The 17,381-nt window shown below is 39.9% G+C and overlaps 1 pseudogene; it reads right to left on the bottom strand.

The window, feature by feature from the left end:
- Window positions 1-9,466: 9,466 nt before the first annotated feature.
- LOC141192440 (uncharacterized) overlaps window positions 9,467-17,381 on the bottom strand; it is a 63,942-nt pseudogene continuing 56,027 nt past the window's right edge.

The following is a 17,381-nucleotide window of genomic DNA, read 5'->3' as shown; positions in this document are numbered from 1 at the left end:
TATTTCCCTGTTGTGCTTCTTCGGCCGGCGCCATGTTGGGCTGGCTGTCCTCCTTGCCAGTGCGGCTCTTTTGATGGGTCATTCTCCTCGGGGGGCCCCCAAAATCAACTCCTTACAGGTCCTGGAGTGTGTTAGGAGGTAGGATCAGCGGTATAAATCTGTTTTCTGTCGGTGTAGGCTGGGATTACAGGATTATGAGCGGGAGCTCTCAGTCTGTGTGTCTGCTCACATCAAGCCTCAGGCCATGCCCCCTGCCTTGTTTTTTAATTATTTTTTACGGTGTTCACTGAAGGGGTTAACTAGTAGGACCGTTTTATAGGTCGGGTCATTCTGGATGCAACGATACCAAATGTGTGTACTTTTTTATATATTTTTTTCCATAAAAAATATTTATCGGTACAGTGTGTATATATATATAATATATATATATATATATTACTATTATTTTGTCATTTTTTTAAAAAAGTTTTTACTATTTTGTATTGTACTTTTTTTTTTTACTTAGTCCCACTATGTGATGTTCACTTTCACAGCTCTGATTGCAGTTATAAAGCATAGCAGCAATGTAAGAGCTTTGCTATGCTTTATAACTGTCGGTGCTGCACTGACACAAGTTAGGTAGATCATGCACTGTGCATATGACCTAAATAACTTGTTAGCTCTGGTCACCCGGATGTCATCATGACGACATCGAGTCACCATGGCAATGATCGGCCCCTGAGGTAACTAGTTTCTGATGACATATGGGACATCACCGCTTTCAGGAGAAATTGTGCAATAAGTTATGGGGTTCAGTTTCACCTATTAACCCTTGTGTACCTGACAAATTTGCAGCAAATACAAAAATTACATTTTTACCACTAAAATGTCATATTTCCACAACTCAATGTTATAAAATTCTGTAAGGCACCTATGGGTTCACAATACTCACTACACTCCTAGATGGATTTCATAGGCAGTGAAGTTTCCAAAATGGTGTCACATGAGGAGGGGGGATGGTTCTGCCACCTCAGGGTGGCTTTTAGAAATCTGCATTCTAAAAGCCAAAACCCAAAGCAGAAACACTGAACATGACGTCATGGAAGGCGTTATCTTGGTTTTGGCTTTTAGGTTTTGGCTTTTGCGCCACACTCGGTACCCTGGACCACTTAGAGCAGAAGTATAAGGCATATTACCTATCTTGTCTGCTTGTCTACAAGTTTTGACCTGGCCCTCATGTTGAACACGTCCTCTAACATCTAACCAGCATCTTCTGGGCACTTCTCTCCACAGCCAGTCATTAAGCCCCTTTCTTATATATAACGCTGTCTGCCATTGATCTGGTGTTGTGTCCATTGTTTCCCCTCCCCCTTCCCTCTCTTTGGAATACTCCGTACCTTACATTACACTTCCTTCATTCATCATTGACTCTGTCTCTGTATCTTCACAAGAGGGATTCATTCCCTGGTCCCATCAGTTGACTCGCCGCCTGTGTAGGGTCACTTTATATCTACAATCCTCTTATGCTACACAGTTAAGCTCATCTATATGTTATTATTTTTAGGCTACCCCAGGATCATTGACATGCTGCACTAGGTCTATTGCTTTATACACTTGGCCTCATTCTACTTGTACATACTTGCTCCTTTTTGGTTCAGGATACTTGTGTGTCTAAATATATATATATATATATATATATATATATATATATATATATATATATATATATATAGTGTGGGCACCCGCTTCTGCAGTGCCACCATGTAACCAATTGCTTGTGAAATAAAGGTTTTTGACTGACCTCATGATTGGTGTTTCTGCTTTGGGTTTCTGATTATTCCCAAATGGTCTGCCATTCATATCCTAGCATAGATATGCCACCATCTTATTGGTACTAGACAATTGTCTGATACGTAGATACTTTCCTTTGGTTTGATATATATTATTTGCTCCGTTTTTTTGTTTTTATTGTTTTAAAAGCCAAGTTGCGCTTCTTCCCATCCGATCCCTGCCGTGTGCTCAAACACTAGTGTGCAACCACATTTGGGAGAAATTGCTTAACAAATTGTGGGGTCCAGTTTCTCCCATTATCCCTTGTGTAAATTATAAATTTGGTGCTAAAACAGTATTTTAGTGGAAAAAATATATTTTTTGTTCTCACACCTAAATGTTATGAAGTTTTGTGAATCACTTGTAGGTTAGAAATGCTCAGCACACCCCTAGATGAATTCATTGGGAGGTTTCTTCTGTTTTTCTATGCCAGGGGCTCTCCAAATGCGACATGGCATTCATCTATTCCAGACAAATAGCTCTCTTTCCTTTCCTAGCCCTGCCATATGCCCAAACAGTAGTTTTTGACCACATATGGGGTATCATCGAGTTCAGTAGAAATTGCATTACAAATTATGGGGTCCGTTTTCTCCTGTTATCCATTGTGAAAATTACAAATTTGGAACTAAAACAACATTGAAAAAATTAAAATGAAAATTTTCAATATGTCGACCTAATGTTATCTGTGTGGTACCTGTGGGTTCAAAATGCTCACTATACCCCTGTAAAAAAATGTTTGAGGTGTGTAGTTTCCAAAATGGGGTCACTTGTGGGGGGTTTCTGCTGTTTGGGCACCTCAGGGGCCCTGCAAATGCGACACAGTGCCCATAATTTATTTCACCCAAATTTGTGTTCCAAAATTCAAATAGTGCTCCTTCCCTTCCAAACCCGGCCATTTGTCCAAACAGAGGTTTTTGCCCACATAAACTGTGTAACAAATCAAATTTTGGTGTCCATTTTGTCGTGCTATCCCTTGTAAAGTAAAAAAATTGGGGCTAAAGTAACATTTCAGAGGCAAGATTTAAATTAATATTTTTTTAATTCCACTTTGCATTAATTCCTGTGTAGCACCTGAAGGGTTAAAAAATTTCTTGACAGCGATTTTGAAATATTTGAGGGATGTGGTTCTTAAAATGGCATCACTTTTGGGGAGTTTACGGTATATAGGCCCCTTAAAGTTCTTTGAAATCTGAATAGGCCCTTAAAAAAAAGGTTTTGAAAATTTCTTGCAAAAATGAGAAATTGCTGCTAAACTTTTAACCTTTCTAACATTCTAACAAATTAAAGTGACGTTTGAAAAATGATGCAGATGTAAAGTAGACATATTGGAAATGTTATTTATTAATTATTTTGTACGGCAGAACTAACTGGTTTAAGGATATAAAAATTGAAAGTTTGGAAATTTTCCCCAAACTTCCGATATTTTCACAAATAAGCGCAAAAATATATGGACCCAAATTTACCATTAACATAAAGTAAAATGTGTCATGGAAAACCGTCTCAGAATCACTGGGATCCGTTGAAGCGTTCCAGAGTTATCATATGAAGTGACACTGGTCAGATTTCAAAAATTTCACCTGGTTAGGAAGGTGAAAATGGGCTCTGTCACTAAGGGGATAAATGTTTTTAGATTTATGTGAATATTCACAAGTTTTCTGTATGGTGCGAAATATATTCTACTACTACCTTGTTTAACAGTAAGATTAATATCAAGAAAATTATTTTTTTTTTTTTAATGAGAAAAATTAGTGAACCTTCAATTGAAAGGATTGTTATTAATGTAGTGACCAAAGTTCTCTATTTCCTCTCGTGTACCCTACCAGAATATCAAAATGTCGTCAATAAAACAGACGTACCATATGATACTTGATTGAAAATTACAGTCTCCATATAAAAATTGTTCATCCCATTTGTACATGGCTATATTAGCCTGGGAAGGTGAAAATTTGTCTCCGTTGCCAACTGCTTGTCTCTGTAAAAAATCCCTAATGTTCATGAATAGATGACTGGGATCATTGTCATCCCAGTCATCTATATATTCTATTTTTGGGTATATATTTTTTGTGTTTTTAATTTTAGGTACCAGCTGACGATTAATCTCCAATTAGCCGATGACATGGGTCACATTCAAAGAGTGCATAGACATATCATATATAGGGAGCTAGAAGTATCATGTTCAGACCATGAATAAGGCTTATTGCCAAAACGCAAAGGTCCGTCCCGATACCTATTTTATCTTGCTGACCAGCCAGGTACTGCTTCTGGATGTTTTTAATGGTGAAATACAAGTAAAGCTTTATATGCTTACCTGGAATGATGTGTCACTGCTGGATTCCTCCTCTCTTGTACATATGTATCTTCAATATGTTTTGGTAAACAGCTAAAATGACAAAACTTGTGTCACTGTCCAAATATTTAGCGGACCCAACTATCTAAAAGTGCTATTGACATGAAATTCTCAGCAGATGACAATAACAACCAATGCAATCCAAACAGGCAAAGAAATCAAACCATAGATGTCCGTAAATTAAGTTATGAGAAATGACACAGGGAAAGAGTATTGAACTCGCTGTCTGCAATTTTTTTTAATTCTTCGTACAAAATCCTTTGTTGGTGATGACAGCTTCAAGACGCCTTCTGTATGGAGAAACTAGTCGCATGCATTGCTCAGGTGTGATTTTGGCCCATTCTTCCACACAAGCACTATTCACATCCTGAAGGTCCCGTGTGCTATTTCTATGAACTCTGAGTTATAGTTACTTCCATAAATTTTCTATTGGATTAAGGTCAAGTGATTGGCTGGGTCATTCTAGCAGCTTTATTTTTTATCTGAAACCAATTGAGAGTTTCCTTGGCTGTGTGTTTGGAATCATTGAATTGCTGAAATGTAAACCCTTAGGCTATGTTCACACACGTTGTGTTTTTTTTTTCTGCTGCAAATCTGCTGCTATTATTTCTCTGGCAGGAAAACAGCTGCGTAAAAAACGCAGGTTTTGGTGCGTTTTTTGTTGCATTTTTCCTGCGTTTTTTTGACCACCCATAACTTCCTATGGGTGAAAAAACAATGCAAAAATGCAGCAAAAAACATAGGTTCATTTTCTGCTGCAAAACACTGAAAGAAGTGACATGCTCTATTTTCCAAAAACACAACCAAGTCACAAAATACGCAGTAAAAAAAAAAACATGCGTGAACAGAGAATTCTGGTTTCTCATAGAATTTGCTGGTATTGCAAAATGCAGCTTAAAATTTGCATAAAAATCTGCAGCAAAATACGCTGCAAAACCCAACATGTGTGAACATATCCTTATTTCAGATTCAACATCCTGGTAGATGGCAGCAGACTTTTATCAAGAATGTCTCAGTACATTTGTCCATTCATCCTTCTGTGACGACACAGCTTTTTTTCTTAATTATGCCAGACATACTTTCTGATGGCCAAGAGCAATATACCTATATTTTTATGTTGACTTTTTTTAACCTGTGTTCTTCTTTGGTTGCTCAACACAGACTATTGTTTAACAGGTAAAAATCCTCCTTTATTTCATCTGTTAAAAATCCATAGCAGGGGGGTTGATGGTACACATTGTCCTTTAATGCGTACCACCGACCCCCCTACTATGGATTTTTAACTGATGAAATAAAGGAGGCTTTTTTAGACTGGTGAGTGCTCTCGTTTTTCTCCGTATTGTTGCTTGTTGTACTCACTTTTTGTATTTGGAGTAGCACCCGGTCTCCACAGGATGAGGTGCCTCAGTTTACCTTAAACGGCAACTGATTATAGACTCTATAACAGTACTTGGTGCTGGCTTTCACTTCTTCTTCCCAATTTACAGACTATTGTTTGTATAAATCTGAATGCTGACCATTTGAGGTGATATTGGTGATTGATGAATGTCTGTTATCTACATCTTTTATGAGCTTTTACAATGTATCGTCTGCCAAACAGGGACTCTTAACCAGTGCTGTGGAGTCAGTAAGTCAAACCTCTGACTCCGACACCTCAATTTCCATGACTCCTACTCCCTCATACATGGCTCATGTTTAAGTGATAAATTTACTGTACAGATTCATCTCATCTAAAAGTCTAGACCCTTAGATCAGGAATAGGACAGACATTTATAGGACATTTCATAACTTTCCCAAATTCTTATGAAAAAATATTCCCCACTGCATTGAACTGCTGTACCCAATTTATTATATATTTTAGGAGTTGGAGTCGGTCCATTTTACACCGACTCCGACTCCACCAAAATGGACACCGACTCCGACTCTACAGCCCTGCTCTGAACAATGAATGTTTGCTAAGATATGTTAAATACCATTGTAGGGTGTTTTACAGCCAACATTGGGGGGGATGAGCTGTGGATATTCGAGCATTGTAAATTAATATCATGATCTCTGACCCTTGACCTGTGAATGATGGCTTGAAAGGACAAATGTGAACTACAAAAAGGGGTCTCTGCATCTGTTTAGGGGAGACATTACAGGATGAGAGCCTAAGGGACCACAGCCCTGGCTGGAAAGATACAGAACTGTTCCATTGATCATTGCTGAACTCTGAGATGATGTGAAGAATCCAAGTTGGGACAATCAGGTCACCTGGCCACATATCTCATGACTCTAATCCCGGCAGGCCAGCGGAAGGGTGAGACTGTGTAATTTTGCTCCATCTTGTGTATTTGCTGGTACTGTCTTATGTTATTAATTGCTGGTGGTTCAATAAATTATTGCCACACTGTTTACCATCACCCTGTGTTGTCTGAGTAGTGTTCTGCCCACAGAAGACTCCGTGTCTTCACACCTTCCTTCAATTATATGAAGTTTACCGTTTGACAGCCCCACATCATGGTGTTCCCACTTCCAAACTTCACTATTGGTATGGTGGTTTTGGGGTGATATGCAGTGCCTTTTGGCCTCCAAGCAAGGTGTGTATTATGGTATCCAAAGAGTTCAATTTTTAGTTTCATCTGACAAGACTATATTTTTCCAGTATTTCACATTCTTGTCTAAATGTTGTTGAACAAACTTTAACGCACTTGAACAAGCTTTTTGTTCAGCAATGGAGTCTTGCGTGGCAAGTGTGCATACAAGCCATGGAGGTTGAATGCATTACTTATAGTTTTCTTTGAAACAATTGTACCTACTGATTCCAGGTCTTTCTGTAGCTCTCAGGTATCCCTTTCTTTAGGGCAATTTTTTGGATAATTCTTTTTACTCCTCTGTCTAAAATTGTCTAAAACCTGGTTGTGGCCGGTTTTTGGTGAAATTATGTTCTTTCAACTACCGGATAATTGCCTCAACAGGACTCACTAAAACCTTCAGCAGTTTAGAAATTCTTCTGTTACCAATGCAATCAGTATGTTTTGCAATAATAAGGCTGCAAAGGTCTTGAGACAGCTCACTGGTTATACCCATCAAGATGCTTCCTTTGTGGAATTCTGGTGGGAATTTCTTGTCAATAGCACCTTTAGATATATATCTACTTAGAAAATTGGTGACGTGTTTAATACTTATTTCACCCGCAGTATAATAATGTGAAATATTAACTGCACATTAAATATTGCTTTTTATTATTATTTGAATTAAATAATTTAGTAACTGCATATATTTTTAATTCTAATATACTATATTTTTCAGACTGTAAAACACACCTAATCATAAGACGCATAGAAAGTTTAGACAGCAGAAAAAAGGAAAAACATTTTTTCTACTAATTAAATCTTAACTGATGGTGTTAAGTGTAGTACTGGTGTGTGTACTTGTGTGTGACGACAAATTAAAATCTGGCCACTTGTAGGTGGAGGGGTGTGAACTCTTAATTATGCCAGAGGTACTATTCTTTTGTTCAGTAAGTCAAGGGACATGAACCGTTGTTTCATGCAAGACTGTCCGGTGCCCCTTTTTGTATGCTAATTGGTGGAATATCGTCGCCTGGCGGTGTACTAGACTGCATCATTTGGAGGACAATAATTCAGTCTAATTAAACAATTGAACAATGAAGGAATAGCCATGACCACCCCACCCATCCCCCATTCCTGTAGGGCTATGAACTGCTATGGAAGCTGACGGTTATAAAAAGGGTCTGGTCCTGTCACCTCTGTGATTTCACAGGACTTCAGCCTAGGGACCATGGTTCCAGCTGCTGGATTACAGAACTCCTCCACTGCCCAACACAGAGCCCACAAATTAATTTGGATGATCCAGGTTGGGACAATTCGGTCACCTGGCCACATAGCTCGCTGTGCTCGGTCAGCTTCCTAAGCTTGCCACTACCTCCTCTTTGTAGATGCCCACCAAAAGAGGGGGCTTCTGGTTGGAGTAATTGGTCAGGTGGAAGGTTTTTCAGCTGCTCACTCAGGATGTGCAGCCTCTGTGCAGGTCCAGGTACCTTTCTCTCCTGCTCTGCACCAATCAGATAAGCATAAGGCTGAAGGAGAGAGCGAACTTATCTCAGTGATCAGGAAGGACACTGTCTCAGCGTTCGCCACTGTCACAGTAAGCTGTCTCAAGTCAATAAGATGCACTTTTTTCTTGCTAAAAGTGTGTCTTAAAGTCCAACAAATATGGTAAGTTCTAAAGTAATTTCCCTTTCTCATTTAATTGTATGACTGTTTGTTGTATGTTTTTGTACAATTTGTCAATAACATATAGATTCTCCCAGTCTGAGTTAATTTTGATGGTCAACAAAATACGATTTTCCAATAATTAATTTTTCACACTCTTGGTATGTTAATGGCTCCCTGTGTGGGATTATTGATGTTTAAAGGTGTTGTCTAAGTAGTGGACAAACATTTTTATATGTTTGATCCTGTTAAAAGGAATCTGTCACCACTTTGGAGTTATCAGACCTCTACTATGGGCATACAGGGTATAGAAAAGTAAATCTAAACATACCTGTATGGCCCATGGTAGAGGTCGGAATGCAGAGATATATAGTTTTATCTCCTTGGTTTTTCACAGGCTTGGCGTCCTACGGACGCCCAGCTATCCCCGCCCATCTGCTTATTATTCCACCAATTCCCCACTTATGTTCACGTTTACCTTATTTACCCCCCTCCCCGCACGTCACAGGGACCTTTTCTTCCCTCACCTTCCGGCACATGCGCAAAGCGTAGCTCACAGGGAGCTCGCTTTGTTTCCTCTTGGGCCCATTTGGCTGAGCACAGTGCCACAGTGCTGTATTGTGCAGGCGCCGGGGAGGCACTGTGAACTCCCCGGCACCTGCGCAATAGAACACTGCAGCACTGTGCTCAGCCAAACGGGCCCGGGAGAAAACAAAGCGCGCTCCCTGTGAGCCGCACTTTGCGCATGCACCGGGAGGGGAGGGAAAAAAGCGCACATCACAGGGACCTGTGACGTGCAGGGAGGGGGGAAAATATGGTAAACGTGGACAAAGACGGGGAATTGGTGGAATAATAAGCAGATGGACGGGGATAGCTTGGCGTCCGGGGGACACCAAGCCTGTGAAAAACCAAGGAGATGAAACTACATTTCTCTGCATTCAGACCTCTACCATGGGCCATACAGGTATGTATAGATTTACTTTTCTATTCCCTGTATGCCTGTAGTAGAGGTCTGATAACTCCAAAGTGGTGCCAGATTCCCTTTAAAATAAAAATTCTTGACAGGAGAATTTCACCTTTTACCATGTGAGATAGGAGATCATCTGAATTCTGCCGTAAAACTGTTTATTTTGTTTGTTAACAAAGAGACAACAAGTGAGATACTCAGCAGGCTGTCTGATGCAAATATATTTTGATAATATTTACATAGGCAATGCAAAATATACACAATCAGATATGAGAGGCAGTTAAAACTAATACTCGCTGCCGACTATAGATAATATTCTAAGCATACTGTGTTTTAAAAGATACGGTTACTGCTTCTACACATCTCAGAATGTCAATTGTTTCTGACCGCAAAGATAACATCTGTCTACTTTTCAGTCATGCTATGATCTTTTGGTAAACATATTTATAATTTATATATAACTAAGGTTTTAAATCTCTAGTATTGAACACATTGAATATATTCATAATGGATAAATAATATTCTTTTAACACCTTATCATAATTCTAACAATAATTTGTATGTAAAGCGCTGCAGAATATGATGGCGCTATATAAAAATAACGATTATTATTATTATAATCCTGCAATGCTGGTGCCGTTCCAGCGGTATCAGCATGTGTCTTCCCAGGGCTCATGTTAAGTTGTTACGCCATATGAGCCCTGCGCTCAATCATCGCTAGCATCACTTTCAACAATGACAAATATGAGGAATGACAAAGGGTTGTCCTAGAAGTGGGCAACTCATTTAAGAAGGTACAATTTTCAGGTAAAACATTTCCAACATTCTGAACATGAAAATGGCTTCTCCCCTGTGTGACTAGAAAGAGATGATTTCTTCACAAAACATTTTCCACATTCTAACCTAATATGGGATGGGGAATACATGACCAGAAAAAAATATGCAGTATAAGAATTCTTTTGAGAACCTGCTATTAGAAATGGAAATAAAGAACAAAAACAACAAATTCTGAATGAAAATAGAAGAGCAAGAGAAACCGACTACAAACTAAAATGTGTCTATACAAATACACAGAGCATGAGTAACAAACAAGGAGAATTGGAGCTGCTAACAAAGGGAGAGAGATATGATGTCATAGACATCACTGAAAGTTGGTGGGATGATACACATGAATGGAATACAGCGAGGACTCAGACTTTAAGGTTGGACATCAGAAAGGCAGATTTTAATGGAAGGTTCAATGACTCCATGTTCTAAAGGACAAATGTCCAATGAGGGGAGATTTTGCTAAATGAAATTCTCACTGCACAGTAACAATCCCGAAAAGAAGGAAGAATTGGAAGCATTTAAAGAGACCAGGATGGATATACACAGAACTGAAACACTTGTTAAAAAGGAAAAAAGAAGTGTATATTAAATGGAAAGAGGGGGGCATATTTAAAGAAGAATGTAATGCTGTTTGCAGGTAATGCAGAGCAAGAATTAGAAGAGTTAAAGCCAGTAATGAAGTGAGGCTTGCAAGGGAGACCAAAATCAATAAAAATGGATTTTGGGGGGGGATGTCAAAAGCAAAAGAAAAGTCAGATGCTATAGAATTTTTACAGGATGAACAGGGTGAATTGGTCAAAAATTACATTGAGAAGGCTGTCTTCTTTAAGAAAGAAATTGCAACATCAACTGATCTTCATGGTGCTATCGAAGGAATACAAGAATCCACATTATCTATAAACAGAAAGATGGTGAGTGTGAAGACCCGAGGGTCTTCCGTGGGCATAATACTACTCAGACAAGACAGGGTGAGGGTAAAACAGTGTGGCAATATTTTATTGAACCACTAAACAGACAATAAACATATAGAACAGTCTGAGAAAATATCCGAGATGGTGCAAAATTACAGTCTCACCCTTCCGCTGGCCTTTCAAGATTAGAGCAGCTGCGACTTTGGGACTTCCAGCGTCAACTACCTCAACTAGTGGCCCCTCACTTTTGGCGGGTCCCCACAGAGAAGAGGTAGCGGTAAGCTTATGAAGCTGACAGTCCATCGAGGTACAAGGCCAGGAGACCCGAGGGTCCCACCCTGGCCTCTCCGAGAGTTTCTATTGGGCCAGATGACAGGCTGGTCCCAATCTGGCTTCTCCGAATGTCTCCATGGTTTCCAGGCGATGGAGGGTCCCACCTGGCAACCCCAAACAAAATAGCCACAGTGCCAGGTGACCTCATTGTAGCAACCCTGATACCTAGTTGTATCCATGAATTCTCTGATGGTCAATGAAGCCGATCTGTATCCTTCCAGTCAGAACTATATACTTTTAGGCTGGAAACCTATTGTGTCCCTATTGTGTAGAATCCAAATCTGAGGATGCTATCCATCTTCTGTCCCGAGGAAGGTCTCTCTGATTCTCCTTGATTCTCTTTGCAGCAGCATAGAAAACCCTTTTTATATTTACATATGTGGCTAAGGTTATTAGTCACAAGTTGGGGGGGGAAGGTGCAGGGCTCACTCAGGTCTCACTGTTTGAGCTAATCCCTCTGCTCTTGTAAATAAACTAGCTGGGTTAGTACAATATTCAATTAGCATAGTAACAAACATCAGTGTCCCAAACACTGAGTCACTGTCCTTCTTGACCAACCCTCCCTCTAAACAAACTTGCTCTTCTCCAGTCCATTCTGAATGCGGCAGCCAGGGTCGTATTTCTATCAGGCCGCTTCACCGATGCCTCTACCCTGTGCCAGTCATTGCACTGGTTACCCATTTACTACAGAATACAATACAAACTCATCTCTCTCACCCACAAAGCTCTCCACAATTCTGCACCGCCCTTTATCTCTTCCCTCATTTCTGTCTATCACCCTTCCCGTGCCCTTCGTTCTGCAACTGATCCAAGACTAACATCCTCCTTAATCCGAACCTCGCTTACTCCGTCTCCAAGACTTCTCTCATGCTGCGCCAGTTTTCTGGAATGCACTACCTCAAACAATTTGACTAATATCTAGCCCCCATGTTTTTAACGTGATTTAAAAACACATCTGTTTAGACAAGCCTATGACCTCAGCTCACTAACATAACTCTCCCCTGTTCCCTCCTAAATGTTAGTCTTAATCTGCTCCTGCCTATTCCTCTGTCTCCACATCCTTCATGCACCCAATAGCACACAGTAACTGCACCTAGATACTGATACTGGCTGAAGGAAGACAATGTTCTATCTATTGTGTCCCCCTATTTCCATATAGATTGCAAGCTTGCGAGCAAGGCCCTCACTTCTCCTGTACTGTTGAATTATGATACATTGTATTGTTTTATTGTCTGTACATGTCCCTACTGAATTGTAAAGCGCTGTGAAATATGTTGGCGCTATATAAATAAAAATTATTGTTATTATTAACCAAACAAACACACACATTCAAAAGTCAAAGATAATATTGTATTTCTCCTGGCTTAACAAATCTTAACGTCTGGCTAATTAAGATTAGAAGCTGTGTCATCACAGTGAGGGAACACTTAGCTAAGTTATACGAATATAAATCTAGTTGTCCAGATAAATTACATCCTAGGGTATTAAAGAATTAGCAGAGGAAATTGCAGAACCACTAGCCAGAATCTTTGAAAAATCCTGGAGGAGACATCCCAGAAGATTGGAGAAGGGCAAATGTTGTTCCTATCTTCAAAAAAGAAAAGAAGATGGAGCCTGGAAATCACAGGCCAGTGAGCCTTACTTCTATACCAGCAAAGATCTTTGAACAAATAATTAAACAGCATGTATGCAAGTACTTGGATAAGAATACAGTAATTAACCAGAGCCAGCATGGATTGTAGCAACCAAGTCATGCCAGATTAATCTAATTTCCTACTATGATGAAATCACTGAGAAGCTGGATCAGGGAAATGCGGTAGATATAGTAAATCTCGACTGCAGCAAACCATTTGATAAAGTATCTCATACTATCCTTATTGAAAAATGACCAATTATGAGATTGACAAGGCTACAGTTAGGTGGATTCATAATTGGCTCAGTGATCTTACGCAAAGAGTGGTAATAAATGGTTGGTCATCCAATTGGAAGAGTGTTTCAAGTTGGGTACCACAAGGCTCTGTCCTGGCCCCAATGTTGTTCAACATTTTTATAAATGATCTAGATAAGGGAACTGAAGGTAAACTAATCAAATTTGCAGATGATGCAAAGCTAGGAGGGATAGCTAACACTACAGAAGACAGAGAAAGGATTCTGAAGGATCTAGATAAGTTTGAACAATGGACAGCGACTAATAAAATGGTAATTAACAGGGAGAAATGCAAGATCCAACATCTGGGCAAGAAAAAGGAAAATTACAGTTACAGATCTGGAGAAATAGAACTAAGCAACAGCGCTTTTTTAACACTTGAGTCAACATTTTGCTGCAGCAGCAAAAAAAGGCAAATACAGTTCTGGGATGTATTAAGAGAAGCATAGTCTAGATCACGTGAAGTAGTTATCACTCTGTACTCCTCATTGGTCAGGCCTCATCTGGAATAGTGTCCAGCTCTGGGAACCACATTTTAAAAAAGACATTGAAAAACTGGAGCAAGTTCAAAGAAGAGCGACCAAAATGGCGAGAGGACTACAAACTATGTCCTATGAGGAAAGGTTAAAGGATTTAGGAATGTTTAGCTAGCAAAAAAGGCTAAGACGAGTCTTAATAGCGGTCTACAAATATGTGAAGGGATGTCAGAATGTAGCAGGAACATCCTTACACTCATTTGCACATGGAAACACGAGAAGCAATGGAATGAAACTGAAAGGGAGAGGATACTGACTAGATATTAGAAAAAACATTTTGACAGTGAGGGTGTTCAATGAGTGGAACAGGCTGCCACAAGAGATGGTGAGCTCTCCTTCAATGGAAGTCTTCAAAACAGAGTCTGGACAGACATCTGTCTGAGCTGGTTTAGTAAATCCTGCAATGAGCAGGAGGCTGGACACGATGACCCTGGAGGTCCCTTCCAACTCTAACATTCTATGATTTTATGAACAGGAAAACGGCTTTTTTCCTGTGTGGGTCCTCTGGTGTCTAACAAAATGCGATTTCTGGTTAAAACATTTCCCACATTCTAAACATGAAAAAGGCTTCTCTCCTGTGTGGGTTCTCTGGTGTATAACAAGATTCCATTTCTGGATAAAACATTTCCCACATTCTGAACATGAAAAAAGCTTCTTCCCTGTGTGGGTTCTCTGGTGCTTAACAAAATCTGATTTGTCGTTAAAACATGTCCCACATTCTGAACATGGAAAAGACTTCTTACCTGTGTGGGTTCTCTGGTGGCTATCAAGATGCGCTTTCTGGTTAAAACATTTTCCACATTCTGAACAAGAAAAAGGCTTTTCCCCTGTGTGGGTTCTCTGGTGCTTAATGAAATCTGACTTCTGGTTAAAACTTTTCCCACACTCTGAACATAAAAATGGCTTCTCCCCTGTGTGAGTTCTCTGGTGACTAACAAGGTGTGATTTGCATACAAAACATTTCCCACATTCTGAACATGAAAAAGGCTTCTCTCCTGTGTGAGTCCTCTGGTGACTAACAAGGTGTGATTTGCATACAAAACATTTCCCACATTCTGAACATGAAAAAGGCTTCTCCCCTGTGTGGGTTCTCTGGTGCTTAATGTAATCTGACTTCTGATTAAAACTTTTCCCACACTCTGAACATGAAAATGGCTTCTCCCCTGTGTGAGTTCTATGGTGACTAGCAAGGTGGGATTTGCATCCAAAACATTTCCCACATTCCAAACATGAAAAAGGCTTCTCTCCTGTGTGAGTTCTCTGGTGACTAACGAGGTGTAATTTGCATACAAAACATTTCCCACATTCTGAACATGAAAAAGGCTTCTCCCCTGTGTGGGTTCTCTGGTGACTAACCAAATCTGATTTCTGGTTAAAACATTTCCCACATTCTGAACAGGAAAAAGGCTTCTCCCCCGTGTGGGTTCTCTGGTGCTTAACCAAAGCGGATTTTTGGTTAAAACATTTCCCACATTCTGAACAGTAAAAAGGCTTCTCCCCTGTGTGAGTTCTCTGGTGATTAACCAAAACTGATTTATGGTTAAAACATTTCCCACATTCTGAACATGAAAAAGGCTTCTCCCCTGTGTGAGTTCTCTGGTGTATGACAAGATTCCATTTCTGGGTAAAATATTTCCCACATTCTGAACATGAAAATGGCTTCTCCCCTGAGTGAATTCTCTGGTGCTTAACAAGATCTGATTTCTGGTTAAAACATCTCCCACACCTGGAACAAGAAAATCTATTGTCCGCTGTGTGAATTTTTTGATGTTTAAGTAAAGACTTTTCGATGGGAAAACTATTTCCATATTCTGAACATAAAAATGGCTTCTTTGCTTTAGGAGTAGTTTGTTTTTTAATGCTTATTTTGTGACTTTGAATTTCCTTAGTAGTCGCTAATGAATCAGAAGACAGATCTTTGCTGTGAAGGGACGATGGTATATCTGGAGTAATGGCATTCACTTCAGTTGTATCCTGTGTGATATCAAGCTCATCCCAACATGATGATGATGAAGATGTCAGCTGTCCCTCTGGTCTCCTGGCACAGACATCTGCTAAGAATAAAACCAATTGTTATTTTTTTTAATAAAATATCCTTGAATTTTATATTTTTGAACATTTCTACTTAAATTGTCCGTAGAAATGGCAAGTTATGTAAAAATATTGTATTATTCACCAAGACAATGACAGTTCACAGTCTAATAGACTGTGTCCAAAGAACATTTAGCAACCATGTATTTGGCATTGATGTAGTGAGAAGAACCCACTTAATTTATGGTGTGTGTCTCCTGGAGCACAATCTGGGCACTATGTGTTGGGTAATAAAATGGCAGATTTGCTATTTTCACTCTCCAACATCCATGGCGTGCTAATTTCCGGAAAGTGGCTGTGAAGTCAAATTCGTCACTACTCTATGGGGATTTCTACTGCTCTGGTTTTCTGCCATTTTGTTGTATTAGAACTTCAGCAATTGGTGTGTCCCATTTTCTCTGGGATCAGCTCCTGCGACGTCTGCTTCTCTCAGCAGACGGCATTGGTGATAGAGGAGAAGACAGAATCAAAAGCTCTGGGCAAGACGGGCTCCCTTCATCCCCTAAGATTAGGGTTGCTGGGACCAGTAGTACCATCCAGTCTGGCAGTATGTGCTGTCCGCTGAAGTAATCTGCTCCCTACTTCAGCCAATGGGAAAGCACCGCACCCTACTAAATCTCAAAGCATATTGCTAGAAGCTACCAGATGCAGCCTTGTTCTCCTCTGGTTCAGTCCTCTGTGCTCAGCTCCCGGCTTGTGTATTTGTTCCCTGTTGTGACCTCGGCCCGTTTACTGACTACTCTTGTGTCTTCTGAGTTTGTATTTTCTCTGCCCTCCTGGTAACGACCCGTCTACTTGATTATTCTTCTTCCCATCTCACTCCACAGAACATCAGGTAGCACCATGGCCCAAGTGTAGGGGTCTCTGAGTAAATCCAGATCCATATGGAGGGGTTAAAAAAGTTAAAGGATGATGGGCAAAACTGTGACCAAACCCAATAACATAACTACTGAAATGATGAAGCTCAACTGTATTCTTCAGAAAAAAAAAGAGTAACTAGTGGTGAAACCTTTTTGGGGTAATTAAGAGTATGGGGCTCGGTGGCTCTTAGCAATGTAAACCATTGTAAGGGCCAATATTTTCTATCAGATGAGTTTTAAGAAGAAATATTAGACATTTAAAGAGAACTTTTTATAATACTGCAGAGCTGAGATGTCTTAAATTTAAATCTTGGGCATTTGGAAGAGGAAATGGAGACCTTTTTTAAAGACTACCAGGGAGTTACAGACTCACATAAGTGAGGCCGGCCGATCCCATCACAATCAAGCTATCATACAGAATGAACCTGTTAAAAAAAGACATAAAAAAATATGATACATCCTCAACAAGAACGTATGTTTGGGGGGAGAATGCCAACACTAAACCGGAGTTGCACTCATTTATGATAAACCATTGGAGCTACTATGAGTCCTGAC

Source organism: Phyllobates terribilis, unplaced genomic scaffold (assembly GCF_046119375.1).
Source record: "Phyllobates terribilis strain yellow unplaced genomic scaffold, ASM4611937v1 Scaffold_61__1_contigs__length_8056638, whole genome shotgun sequence".
Lineage (NCBI taxonomy): Eukaryota > Metazoa > Chordata > Amphibia > Anura > Dendrobatidae > Phyllobates > Phyllobates terribilis.
This window is presented reverse-complemented; position numbering and strand designations above follow the sequence as displayed.